At 42.3% G+C, this 13,305-nt stretch overlaps 1 long non-coding RNA gene across 1 annotated transcript; it reads left to right on the forward strand.

Annotated features, from left to right (window-relative positions):
* The first annotated feature begins 426 nt into the window (after window positions 1-426).
* LOC128325224 (uncharacterized) lies at window positions 427-5,206 on the forward strand. Its single transcript, XR_008307315.1, has 3 exons — window positions 427-478; window positions 4,035-4,198; window positions 5,125-5,206. It is a non-coding gene; the product is annotated as an uncharacterized LOC128325224 (long non-coding RNA).
* Window positions 5,207-13,305: the final 8,099 nt, after the last annotated feature.

Consider the following 13,305-nt stretch of genomic DNA (forward strand, 5'->3'; position numbering starts at 1 on the left):
CGATCACAGCAATGAAGGTTTAAAAAAAGAGTGCAGGGAATGTCATTTGAAGTTGAAAGAGGGATACAAATACAGCAGCAGATCAGGGGAACAATGTCTGCAAACAAGAACAAAATAGATGGCAAACCAGAGGAAGATGTGTATGGAGGTTCACTGACTGTGTTTAGGATGTTTGAGAGGGAAAGTGCATCTCTCCCCCCACCCAATCAAAAATCAAGCTTCACTAAATGCTGGTGCAGCGCTGGTGTCTGTCTACTTGTTCTACTTAAGGTGGGCGATGGTAGTAGGCTCCATTGAACAAGCTGAGCACCTGTCAATCATAATTTACATATTAATGAGGCAGCAGCCAATGGGAAGGCTTGGCTTTGTTTTCAAAAGGTGAGCTGGGCTTAAAACAACCTAGACGGACATTCTGAAGGCATCATCTGACAACTCTGACAATCAGAGTGGCCTGGAAGAAGAAGGCAGCCACAGCAGAGTGAGTGCTAGTGTTTCATTTCCTCTCACATGTCTGGGCAGTAAGCTCTGAACTTTCCCCCTCCCCACTCTGTGAGGAAGGGGCTGCTAGGTTTGCTGTAGCCTGCAAAAATAATCCCTTTCTTACCGTGTGTGTGAGAGAGAGCACAAAATAATAATAATAAGTAAGGGGTTGTTTGCCTGCCTTATCTTGTTTCTCTTGGCTTCTGGCTGGGGGGGTCTTTGTTTTCTGGGGCAGGCAGAGTGAGAAGGGGCTAGGAGGGGCTACTTGCTGCCTGGCAGAGCACTTTTCCCTCACCAGGCTCAGCTTCAAGATTTTTTGGTCTGGTGGGAGGAAAGCTGGTCTCAGTTGAATAGGAGACTACATGTCAGTACAGTAAGATATTCTTCTCAGGAAAGAGCCTCTCAGGTTCCTGGTTCCCTCCCCTCCCTGGCAGCCTCTCCAGACAGGGCTGAGAGAGATGCCTGCCTGCAACCTTGGAGAAGCTGCTGCCAGTCAGTGTATAAGGCAGCTTCTTATGTCATATAGCAATGCAGTCAAGGAAGCGGTGCTACTGGTGACATGAAAGATTTGGGATGGAACAAGTGGGAAGAGGAAAAAGGCAAGGGGGGCGGAATTGTGGCGGTGAGGCAACAGGAATTAGTAGGAAGGAGTTGTTGGGGTGCAGTTTTATTTTGTGGAATGAAGGACAATATAGAGAGTGAAGTTGATTGTTTCTTTAAACTTAAAGGAGACACTATGAGGGGTGTTTGAATTCTTGGCTAGGGGAAAGCTGCCTGGGAGGTGCTACCTAGAGCTATTCCCCTAATAAAAAATGGATCCCTGGCAGGACAATCAGTTGAAGGATCAACTGATGAGGCTGATCTAGGGAAAGGCACCACAGAGGGCAGTCAGTCTGAAGCCTCTCTATCCATCCCCTTTGCTTTGGGGGTGGATGGCAGGAGTGTGTGTTTGTGCTTTGGTTTTTATGCACTGTTGTGTGTTTTATCCTGTACCCAGATATTGCTTATAAGACAGACACCAAAAGAGGAGAAGTGTGACTAAGAGCAAGACGGCCCTATAAGGGGCTTGTCTGTTAATGAAATGATGCTTGGTATGGCTTGCAGCCCTGCAGTTCTAAAGGCTCCTGTCATTGCTTTTGCTCCATTCATGTCCTGCTCCTCTTCTGACATTCTAGTGAGAGAGTCAGCATTTTGTAGTGGTTAGAGTTTTGGACTGGGACTGGGGAGACCTGAATTCAAATCCCCATCCAGCCATGAAATCACTGGGTGACTCTGGGCCAGTCACTCAATACAACCTGTCTATGTATTGCTAATGTTCTACTTGAATATAAAATACTGAGGAGGTGGGTTTTTTGGTTTTTTGGTTTTGATACAGTACGAAGGGCATCTCTCTCTCTCTCTCTCTCTCTTCTGCCACCCTAACCCATATAAGCTTTTTTCAATGGCCTGGCAGTATGATGTCCAGGCAAAGAGCCAGCAAAGAGCCAAGTTCCAAGATGACAGCAAATTGTCCCCTTGAGATTGCTGAATATGTTACAAAAGTCTATACAGTAGACTTCTTCAAATGTTATGTGAGGGCTGCTTTCAGTGGATTTGACAGTTATGTGTTCACGCCATTACTGTACTATGAAATGAAATATACAGATTTCCAACCAATCTAAGTTGACTTTGTTGGGTACCTTGCTCATGATCATATGTACACACAAAGACTGGTTGATGCTTCGATAAAGCATATTTTCTGATATTCAAGCGAGACTGACTGGTCTGCTGTTCCCTGGCTCACTCAGCCCTCTTTAATTGTTTTTAAGGTGCCCTTTCATTTACCCCTTAAGTAATGTGTCAGCCATGCTTCATATTGTGTCTTGCCCATCGTGTCTTTGACTCTGCTTGTTTGTGGTCTGGGTAAGTGAGAGTGACCACTGTTCTCTCTAACTTTTTTCATCTGTGTGCTGAATGTGTTTTGTTCTGGGTATCAAGGCAGTGTGTGTGTGTGTGCACGCGCGCAAGAGCATTCAGAGTGGGGTCTTCTTGATTCATCCTGAGTGGGATCTAAAATTAATGGAGTGGATAGACATCAAAAAGCTTGTGAGCATGTGCACATGCATGCACCTTGGAGGGAACAATGACAGCGACTCAGTTATGAGAGCCCCTGGTGGCACAGTGGTAAAACTGCCGCCCTGTAACCAGAAGGTTACAAGTTCGATCCTGACCAGGGGCTCAAGGTTGACTCAGCCTTCCATCCTTCCGAGGTCGGTAAAATGAGTACCCAGAATGTTGGGGGCAATATGCTAAATCATTGTAAACCGCTTAGAGAGCTCCGGCTATAGAGCGGTATATAAATGTAAGTGCTATTGCTATTGCTATATTAAACTCTTACGTAAAGCGGTAAAAAGCTGATGCACAGGGAGAAACAGATGCTAATGCATTGTGTTCTCCTTTCCCTCCCCTTAGTTTGGTTCCTGTATTCTTCTTCATTTGTCCTAAAGTACTACCCATATTTTGAGTACACAGAACATTTCTGATAAGATATGCATGTTCATTGGCACAGTACAACAGAAGTGGTACTTTAGTAGGAAGGACTGCATATAGATTATTAGATAATGTAATTGTCCACTGATGTGGTGTGGTTTTGGGGAGTGGGGGCAAATGACTCTGTCAAGGGAGGAGAGCTAGACTTGTGGTAGCTAGCATAAATAGTTCCCTTTCCTAGCTAGCATCCTCCTTGCTTTGCATTTGGATGGCAGGATTGCTAGAAGGAGGGATAAAATAAGCAAAGCAGAGACACTTAATGTGTTAAAATGTAATGCTTTTATTATGTGGTGGTGCTGGGCAAGGGTAAACTGGCTCTGTCCCTGCGCTGCCCACGCTGGCTCCGCACACCACCTGCCCTGCCTGGCACCCACCCAGTTGCAGGAGCCACCAGCTGCCACTGTGTACAGTTGTGCATACATGGGATCAGTTCCAACGATACTTTCTCCCTTGGGTAATTAAAAAGGGGATGCTCTGAGAGTGCGCCCATTGTGATATCTTTTGTTGAGCCTGGAAAAGAGAAGACTGGGGAGGGGGGTGGATACGATTGCCATCACTGAATATCTGAAGGGCTGTCACACAGAATAATCAGACTTGTTCTTTGTTTCTTCTGAGGGCAGGACACGAATGAATGGATTGAAATGATAAGAAATCAGATTTAAGGTAGACATTAGGAAGCATTTCCTAACTGTAAGGGCTGTCCGGCTGGAATACCATCTGTGGAGGATGCTGTGACAGATTACTGCCACAAGCACAAGGGGTTGGACACCAGAACACTTTCCAGGTCCCTTCCAACTACAACCTTCTATTATTTTAACATATTCAAATAAGGCTGCAGAATGCCAGGTTTTATAGCCTGGATTTTGAAATCATCGTTCAAAATACATTTCCATGAACAATTGGATTCCTTCAGTTTCCTGTTCTGAAAGGAGGCATTTCATTCCTATCCATTCAAGTGAATGTCCAAATTAATTACATTGATCTTATTCAAATAACATTTCTAATGCTTTTGCCTTCATCAACAGCATACGATCGCATTCTGAGAACAGTCACAAAGCAGTCCATTTGTCCAAAAGCTAAAATATGGACCTAAAAATATGAATGGCCCGTACTGTTATCTACCCATTGCAGCAGGCCAAGTTGCCAACAATGAAGAACTTCACACAGAACTCAGGAAGTAGGAAATGCTGTGAGTTGTTTAATGAATTCTATTATCCCACAGTATTGCAATGTAACTTGGCTCCCATTCATAGGAAGGCCTGAATTGGTATATACTAAACTGTTCAACGGATAAACTGGTCAGATGCTATTTATTTTATTAATCAGAATAATCCATTCAGTGCTACTGTTTTAATAACAGATAATCCATTCAATGTGGCTATTTTATGCTATCGCATCACATCAATGGCAAATTACAGCAGCCCTTTTAAGTTTGATGCCACCCAATCAGCCATGCATGATTCTTCATTTGCTCCCTTAATTTGTTAAGAACTGGCTTTATGCTGAAATCAGATCCTTTATTAAGCTTAAAAATACAGTAAGAACAGCCAGTATCTTCTATTTGTGTACTGATTGGTGAAGTGGTATTTGCATGCTATGCTGCTTAACATACTATAGCAACATTTCCCTGGGTTTCCTTGTGGACCCTGTTCATTCATTTCTCTCCAGGTGTATCGTAAACATGTGGGAACTGGCCCCATACTTGCCAGTCTCAGCATCTGCATGATCTGTATGACATGTACAAAGGATGCTTATGTGCATACAGCTGTACTACACAGGTTCTCCACACAACTGGAAATTCTAATTGTGCAAAGTCTCTAACTGTATGCATATACATACATGTGGCTTCCCATGTGTCTCACTGAATGCACAGATGTCAAGCAAGGTGGCTAGCAGACATATGCTTGCCCAGTGGCAGGGCTAATTCCCCTCTGAGTGTATGACATAGACATGGAAAAGAATGAGTGAACAAGGTTTACAGCCCTGTCCAAATAGGCTCCATTAAACACTTGGAGGATTTTAAAAGGTTTTTTGCATACATTATGTGTTGTAAAATGATAATGTGGTTGTCTTTTGTTTGCTTTTACAAAGTGGTTTTATCTTTGTATGTTTTAGACTAGCCCCTGAAGAAAGCCTTGAGGCTGAGATACGTTGGGCATATAATATCTACCGGTAATAAAAGGACCTCATGTACATTCCATAGCATCTTGTGACATTTGTTCAAAAAGAGCCGATGGACATGTGAAGGTCAGAGGTGGGGCCAGCCACTGCAACTCCACTACCCCTCACATGTACATTCATTGTACTCATGTGGCTGTTCATTTTGGTGGTGGAAATGGGGAGGAAGAAAGAATAGGTCCAAAACTTTGGTGGAGTACGGATCTAACTTGGACTGGGCTCAAGAGTTCTGAACTGCAGAAGCTTGTTGCTGAACACACCTCCCCCATTTCAAACTTTGCTGCCATCCAAGGGCAGTCCTTAGATTTACTGCTAAAGGACAATCCTGTGGATTTATTATGTGCAACTCAAAGCTGCTGCAGAAGTCACATAGGGTGCTGTCCTGAGCAGACACAACACTTGGAAGTCCTATTGATTTCAATGAAAGAGTTAAGCACCGTGTTTCATTATGAGAGCAGATTGTGTGTGAAAATCCATGCTTATGTCATGAATTATTACAGGATCGGATAAGGTATAGAGTGCTGAAAAATCATGCACTAACACTGGCAAATGCTTCAGAACATTTGGGTTTCTCTGAAATATCTACCTTTGGGTTTTGTAAAACTAGAAATAAATATTAAGGATATGCTAGTTTATAGTGAGGCTTTAATTGGGACATGAATAAGAGAGAGGTTATTACTGCAGAATACAGAGGAGAGAGTTGTGGTATGCAAGAACAAGACAGTGGAGTTGAATCAGGAATATTAACAGTTTAATGAGACAGATATTGAGGCTATTCTCACACACAGTAGAAACCAGGCTAAGGGAGCCCAGTCCGGTTTTTCACAAACTATCTTGGGTAGCCTGCCACTTAACCCAGGTTAGGGTTAGGGTTAGGGTTAGAAAAAAAAAAGCGGGTTAGTTGATCACGTGTCGCTGCAGTGTGGCTCTGCACCACAGCAACTCACAAGTAGCCCCCAAATGGGGAGACTACAACATGCCTCCTGGCATCGGGGGCAGACACTCCACACACTCACGTGGGGCATTCTGGGAATTCTGGGGGCCAGGAGGCCACCAAACCCCACTGCCCCAACTGGCTCTGTAATGGAGCCGGTAATCGTCTGGGCGGCCAGTCCGGCTGCAAAGGGAGGGCTCCCTGCTCATCTGCAGGGAGAGTGGGTCAAACCTGCTCTCCCTGCAAACCCCATTCAGGCTCTACACATGGATCATGTTTAGAGCCTTATTATTTACAGAGAGGCAAGTGTAGTCTGTCTTCAGTGCTTTTGCTGCTGGTTGTTGTTAGCCCCACTTCTATTCCAGGACTGGAAAAGTAACTAAAGCACCATTCAGAAGCTGTCCTGGATCAATGAATGGACTAACCAAAAACACCACAATTACTTCTGGACATTTTAGATGCCACGGCTGTGGGATATTATAATTAGCGTTTTCATTAATCCCCAAGGTAGTAAAACATCATCACCGAAATCTTTCACAAATTGTAACAGCAATTATGTAGTTTCCGTGATTAAATGTACTTGTGATTTGCTTTATGTAGTGAAAACCACTATATAGGGTGTCAAGAGAAAGAATTTCTGAACATAACAGTAGAATTAGGAACAGAAGATTAAAGACACATCTCATTCCACTTTTCATAGAAAATCAAGATTTAATATAGAGGGCAAATAGGATTTGGTCCAAGGGATTGGGGTGAGGGTGGGGTTAAACCTTTTCCTGTTCCATTTTCCTGATATAAATTTGTCCCTCACAAGGTATCGTTTGCCCCATTAGAGAAAAGTTATGGGTACATGTACATTTTCTTTTGCTAACCCGAATACCCCTCCAATTTTTGCCACTTTTACAGGTAACATAAATGGGGTGGTAGTTGGAGAATTTAATGGAGACACTGAACTTTCTCAAAAGTTTCAATATGCGGGTGTGGGGCAAGCTACCTTAATTCCAGGTGCTAACAGTAGCAGCATCTTCTTGATTTTACTGAAAATGCCACACCACTGCATGCAGCCGTGGTGGTGACAGAGCACTTAAACAATCATTGCTTTCCCAATGACCAGCTCCTACTGACCACTATTTTTCCCTAGAAAGTGGCAGAAAATGAAGCAATATCATGATGTTGCATCATTCCCAGGGCACTCTGAAAGGAAAGATGGTAGGTTCCATAGGGAGCTGTCATTATTTTCCCCAGAACGCACTAGGAAGGATACAACACAATGCTATAATATTCCCCAACATATCCAGGGGAGAAGTGACAGCTGGGGAATGCAGCAATCCTATAAGCAGTGCTGCTACCCCTATCCACAAAAGCACAGATTTTATAGTAAAATCGAGAGGATATTGCTGCTGTTGCCATCTATGGTAAAGGTAACAAAATACACCAAAACATTTGGGAAAGTTCCTGCCTCCTCTCAAAATTGCCCATGTGAGGGGGCGGGAGAAGATACAAAATTAAAGAAAATTTATACAGGTCAGCGCTGTCTCTAATACCCTCCGATGTCCACTAGTATTAATATGAGGCCTCCTTGGCTTTACCTGATATATCTGCCTGTTTAACATGGTGAAATAGACTGGTTCCAGATCAGCAATGGAGTAAGACAAGGCTGTCTACTTTCTCCTTCTTTAATCAATTCATATGCTTAACATATTCTGGATTGGAAGAAGATGAGTGTGGTTTTAAAGTTGGAGGAAGAAACATCAATAACCTGTGCTATGCTGATGACACCACTCTGATGGCTGAGAATGTGGATGATCTGCAAGCTCTAGTAATGAAAGTCAAGGAGCACAGTGAAAAAATGGGACTGCGACTAAAGGTAAAGAAGACTAAACTAATGACAATGGGTACAGAAACCAGCCTCAGAATTGACGATGAAGACATTGAAGTGGTGGATAGTTTCTGCCTAGGGTTGCGCGTTTTGTATTTTTTCTTTTTTCTTTTGTACCAAATCCGAATCAACCCCATTTAGTATTTTGTCCAAAATTAAACCTTCTGAATCATTCCAGTTTTGTTTTGTATCCAAATTAATCCGAATCTGAATCTGAATTAATTCAGATTTTAAAATGGGTCACATGGTCAAAAGAGTGGGTGGGGGTTATAGTGCCTAGTGAGTGGAAGCTATCACAAAAAGTACAAAGGAATTGGGCAAACTGCTGATTTTTGGTGTATTTTTGAAGTTTGTGTGTCTTTCAGATTTTCCCCATAGGGTATGGTGGAGGTTTCAGGAAAAGTATAGCTTCACGCGGGGTTGTGGAGGGGAAGGGGTGGCCCAGAGTGGAGTGTGGTTGGTGTAGTGCCCAGTTGGTGCAAGGAAGCTACCACAAATTTTTCAGAGGAATTTGGCAAAGGGATGATTTTTAAAGAATTAATGAAGTTACATGTCTTTCAGATTTTGTTCGTAGGGTATAATGGAGGTTTCTGCAGTCCCATAACTCCACTTGAGGGGCACTGGGATGGCCCAGAGCAAGTGGTAGTGTAGTGCACATAGGGTGCCAACCACCCACATGGGTTGCCAACCCATGAAGTACAGGGTTTTGTTGTTCTAGAGGTATTCTGAGAGTAGATTCTCTAGTACAATATGAGAGTGGATTCATGGTTTTTCATTAAAAATCTCATTTGCTATTATTATTATTTCTTGTTTACACAGTCAGACAGGTGTTATTGACTGGTTTGTTTTATCCAGACATCGAGTCCTTCGAGTCCCTCTGTTTCTTTCTTCAAGTTGCCATTCTTAAGCCATTGCCAGGTCTTGGTGATGTCTGATTTTCCACTTATATTGTGCAAATATTGACCATGCAGGGGCTTATTTCTCCATTTTTCTGCTTGGTTCTTGACTTGTTCTTTCTTGTAGGCCTGCTTTTTTTCATTGGTGTTGAATAGTTTCTCGTTATTGACCATTTGAAGTACATCTTCTTCACTGTCCTTTATATATTCTTCAAGGCCTCTTTTCTCCTCCTCTACTTTTTGATGGACTTGCAGCATTCTTGCAGCATTCCGCATCCACCTGAGCTGTGAGAGAGGTATAGCCTATCTGCATCACTGTGGGGGTGCAGAGCATGATTGATGGTCATGATTTTCCTGGTCTTACGATCCAGCGTCTCTAGCTCTGCCTGGGTCCAGTCTATTATTCCTGCAGTGTATCTGATAACTGGTATAGCCCAGGTGTTTATGGCTTGTATGGTGTTCCTGCCACTGAGTTTGGACATGAGGATCATTCTAACTCTCCTGATGTATTCACTTCCAATTTTTATTTTAACTTCAGTGTGTGCAATTTTATCAGCCTGGAGTATGCCCAAGCATTTGTAATGTTCTTTCTCTTCCAGGTTCTTGATCTTGCTTCCATTGGGTAGTTCTGTTCCTTCTGTTTTTGTTGTTTTTCCACTGTTCATTATTAATGCAGGACACTTGTCTAGTCCAAACTCCATTGCTATATCGCTACTGAAGATACAGACAGTGTTTAGCAGTGATTCGATTTCTGACTGGGACTTTCCATACAACTTCAGATCGTCCATGTACAGCAGATGGTTGATTTTACTTGATGTTTTAGATGTTTGGTATCCGAGGCCTGTTTTGTTGAGTATTTGTGAAAGTGGGGTCATGGCGATTACAATACAAACAACAGAGGGGATAGTAAGATAGTAAGTCGCCTTGGAAAATGCCTCTTCTAATGCTAACCTGTCCAAGTGTCTCGCCATTGATTGTTAACTGTGTACTCCAGATGCTCATTGCTTTTTTTAAAATAAATATCTGAATGTTTTTGCTGACACCAGTTGTTTCTAAACACTTTAGTATCCATGTGTGAGGCAATGAATCGAAGGCTTTCTTGTAGTCAATCCATGCAACATTTAGTTTGGTTTTTCTTCTCTTGCAATTTTCTAAAATCATTTTGTCAATCAGCAGCTGGTCTTTTGTGCCTCTGGTGTTGGGGCAATTTCCTTTCTGTTCAACTGGAAGCTGTTTGTTAGTTAATAAGTGTTGCATCACTTCATCTGCTATTATTCCAGTTAATAATTTATTCCAGTTAATAATTTGAACATGGTTGGCAGGCAGGTTATATGTCGATAATTACTTGGAACTACACCTTTTGCTGGGTCTTTCATAATGAGATGAGTTTTCCCAGAGATGAGTTTTCCCAGTTTCCCAGTTGTTAGCCATTGTTCAATATCACCTCCTTGCAAAATGTGATTGAACTGTTTTGATAGTTGTTTATGAAGGCTTGTTAGATGTTTAAGCCACAAGTCATGCAGTTCATCGTCGCCTGGCGCAGTCCAATTTTTAATTTTCTTTGCTCTTTCACTTAAAATGAGTACCCAGAATGTTGGGGGCAATATGCTAAAAATCATTGTAAACCGCTTAGAGAGCTCCGGCTATAGAGCGGTATATAAATGTAAGTGCTATTGCTATTATTAATTCTGGTGTTATGATTAGATCTTGCATTTGTTGGTTACATTTTTTGACCTCTTTCATCCAGCCTGCTTTTTTATTATAATCTATTGGATTGTCCCATAATTTCCCCCAGAATTGCACTGTTTCTTCTTTATTTGGTGTTTCTACGTTTCTTGTAGTTTCTCCTTCTATGCTTTGGTAGAAACGTCTCTGATTCGACTGGAATTGGAGATTCTGCCTGTGTTGTGTAATTCTGGCTTCGTATCTGCTAATCTTCTTTGACACTACTGTTGTTTGCTGCTTTATTATTTCCAGGACTTCTCTAATTTTCCTTGAATCTAGGTAGTATTTTTGCATCAGATACTACTACTACTACTACTACTACTACTACTACTACTACTATTAGTATTATTATTATTATTTCAATTTCTATACCGCCTTTCCAAAAATGGCTCAGGGCAGTTTACACATAAATAACTAAGATGGCTCCCTTTCCCCAAAGGGCTCACATTCTAAAACGAGACATAAGATAGACACCAGCAACAGTCACTGGAAGTACTGTGCTGAGGGTGGATAGGGGCAGTTACCCTCCCCCTGCTAAATAAGGAGAATCACCATTTGCTATCATATAATCTAAATGCAACACTTCAGAAACAACAAAGCCCAGTATCCCAATGGGTTTGCATTCCAGGGGGGTGGTTGGCACCCTCTGTGCACTACACCACCACTCGCTTTGGGCCATCCCAGTGACCCCCAGATGGAGTTATGGGGCTGCTGAAACCTCCATTATTTCCTTTGGTGGAAAATCTTAAAGACTCATAAGCCTCAAAAATGCCTAAGAAATCAGCCCTTTGCCCTATTTGGAATCTGGGTGCACCACCCTTGGGGCACTGCCACTCAACCCACTGTTTTGCCCCTGAAGCCTCACATAAACAAGTTGAAAGAGTGAAGAGAATGATGAACAACAACGACACTTAATTTTTTGGCACAGTTATTTGAGAATTTTGCAGCGGGCGGGAGCCTGTCCCTGTGGCACTAGTAAAGCAGCACAACCCATTTGTGGATTCAAGCAATCTTTCAATAAAAACACTCCCTCCCCATGGAACAGTGACCATAGGTCATTTGAGATAGCAAGATTGACCAATGAGCCAGTGTGGTGTCGTGGTTAGAGTGCTGGACTAGGACCGGGGAGACCCGAATTCAAATCCCCATTCAGCATGATACCAGCTGGGTGACTCTGGGCCAGTCACTTCTCTCAGCCTAATCTATTTCACAGGGTTGTTGTGAGGAGAAACCTAAGTATGTAGTACACCGCTCTGGGCTCCTTGAAGGAAGAGCGGGATATAAAATGTAAATAAATAAATAAAAATAGAACTGCCTTGGTACTATGGAACAGCTTCAAATGTTCATTTAACTGAAGTGGAGTGAGCCGTAGCCCAAACAAATCAGCCTACTGTTCAGAATTGTTGAGATTTATCATCACTGCATTTAAAAAAGTGCAAAATCGTGGATCATGGTTACAAGAAAGAGAGAAACAACTAAGATTCCTGGGGATGTCAATAGATTGACAGGGGTATTCCCCACCCCCTCCTTTTGTCTCCTGTAGTCCCATGTGGATGACCTGTCCCTGCAATGGCAAAAGTTGTGAACCACTGACTTAGACATCATGTCCCACCAAATTACATTATGGCCTAAATTACATTAGACTGCTCAACTTGGGCAACAAAACTTAGACACCACTATAACTCATAAAAATCCGAAGAAAAACAAAATAGCTCTTCAAGAGAGCCCTGAACAAGTCAAGAGATTCTTTCTAATCCTTTGGAAAGAAAAACCTGTGTAATTTCAGAACTTTCCTAACCAGCTTCTCAAAAAGCTTCTCCACACAATTTATACCATGGCTTTTAGCAAGAGCTTTGGAATTGCATTGAGCTCCCAAAGACATTTGGGTATTTCTGTCTCAAAATGCTGCCTTACAAATCCCTTTGCAAGGTCAGTTTGCATTTCAATCACACTGAATACAACATATACTTAACACATGCTCAACAGCTTTTTGCATATCTTATCTTCTGCTAATCACTCAGTGCCTCAGCTGGAGTGGAGAGAGTCAGAGAAGTCAATTTGAATTGCAATGCTTTTCTGAAGAACAAAGCATTTTGTCCGAAACACAGTCATTTCGATTTGGAAACAAAAATCTCTGTTTTTTAATTCTTGAATTTTTTTTTGTTACAAAACCTCCTGAATTGCCATTTTCGGGCACAAGATGTTTTGTACCCGAATCGAAATGCACAAGCCTACTTCTGCCTTTTAGGATTGACAATCAAGAAATATGCCGCAGAATAGCACTTAGGGTAGCAATGAAGGCCTTGGAAAGGATATTTAGATGCTGTGACGTGTCTACACCTACAAAGATTAGAATTGTTCAGACAATGGTTTTTCCCGTGACACTCCACAGATGCGAAAGCTGGACTCTGAAGAAGCAAGATAGAAAAAGCATTGACATTTTTGAACTTTGGTGCTGGAGAAGAGTTTGAGGATACCATGGACAGCCAGGAAAACAAACAAATGGATCATAGAACAAATCAATCCAGAATTTTCACTCAAGGCACAAATGACCAGGCTCAAACTATCATACTTTGGACACATTATGCAAAGATTCAGCTCCCTTGAGAAGTCCTTAATGCTGGGAAAGTTGAAAGAAAGAAAAGAAGAGGACGACCAGCAGCAAGGTGGATGGACTCGATTAC

This window comes from Hemicordylus capensis, chromosome 4 (assembly GCF_027244095.1).
Source record: "Hemicordylus capensis ecotype Gifberg chromosome 4, rHemCap1.1.pri, whole genome shotgun sequence".
In the NCBI taxonomy this organism is placed as follows: Eukaryota; Metazoa; Chordata; class Lepidosauria; order Squamata; family Cordylidae; genus Hemicordylus; species Hemicordylus capensis.